The following is a 731-nucleotide window of genomic DNA, read 5'->3' as shown; positions in this document are numbered from 1 at the left end:
CTTTTTCCGATGCTGTTCTTCACGAGGGTTCGGGTCATGCTGTCTTTTATGCTCGACCCTGTCATGGGATGGTCCAACTTTTCTCGGGTTCAGTGTTTCCTCCATATTTATGTATTTCTCGGCTCGGGTAAGAAGCTCGGTCACTGTCTTTGGCGGAGTTTTGGATAAAGAAATCTTGAAAGCCTCGCACTTTATGGCATACGTGAGGGTAGAAACTGCTGCAGTTATGTGTAGGTCGGGAATCTGAAGTCTTTCCTTGTTGAACCTGGTCATGAAGCCACGTAGGGTCTCATTTTGCCCTTGTCTAACTTGCATGAGGGAAGCCGCAGTCTTCCTGATGCATTTACTGCTTGCGAAAAAAGCAGAGAACTTGTCCGCCAAATCCGGGAATGAGGCTATAGAGTTGGGTTCTAAGGTTGAGAACCAATCCCTAGCAGCATTCGTCAAAGTTTGCGGGAAGGCCTTGCACATCACCTGATCCGGTGCGACCTGTAGATTCATGACGTCCGTGTATACATTAAGATGATTGATTGGATCGGTGGTCCCATCATATTCTTTGATCCTAGGATACTTAAATCTGTCTGGCAAGGAAAATGTTAATATCTCAGGAGTAAAAGAAGTGTTGGGACTGAATCTTGTCGTCCCTTTGTTGCCCTGAAGTAGGCCCATCGCAATTCCTTCTTGAATAATCCTAGCGAGTTCCCCGGACTCCATGGTCACTGATCTCGAGG

The sequence above is a fragment of the Olea europaea genome, unplaced genomic scaffold, assembly GCF_002742605.1.
Source record: "Olea europaea var. sylvestris unplaced genomic scaffold, O_europaea_v1 scaffold3806, whole genome shotgun sequence".
Lineage (NCBI taxonomy): Eukaryota > Viridiplantae > Streptophyta > Magnoliopsida > Lamiales > Oleaceae > Olea > Olea europaea.
This window is presented reverse-complemented; position numbering follows the sequence as displayed.